This window comes from Eimeria tenella, genomic scaffold (assembly GCF_000499545.2).
Source record: "Eimeria tenella Houghton genomic scaffold, Eth_scaff2115, whole genome shotgun sequence".
In the NCBI taxonomy this organism is placed as follows: domain Eukaryota; phylum Apicomplexa; class Conoidasida; order Eucoccidiorida; family Eimeriidae; genus Eimeria; species Eimeria tenella.
In genome coordinates, this window is record NW_013541963.1 from 1,794 (window position 1) to 2,014 (window position 221).

Here is a 221-nt window from a genome sequence, read left to right on the forward strand (position 1 = left end):
CGTCTACTACGACACCGCCAGAAAGGGCTGGAGAGTGGTTTTGACAAAACAAAACAAACAACTTTCCAGATTCTTTTTAGCTGCCAGGTTTGGCCAAGACGAGTCCCGCAGGCTCGCCATTCAGTGCCGCAGCAGCTGGCTGCAGCAGATCCGCAGCGGCCACGAGCGCGACGTCTTCAGGCACGCCCGCAGCCTCCCCAGCAGCAGACACAGGCCTGCTG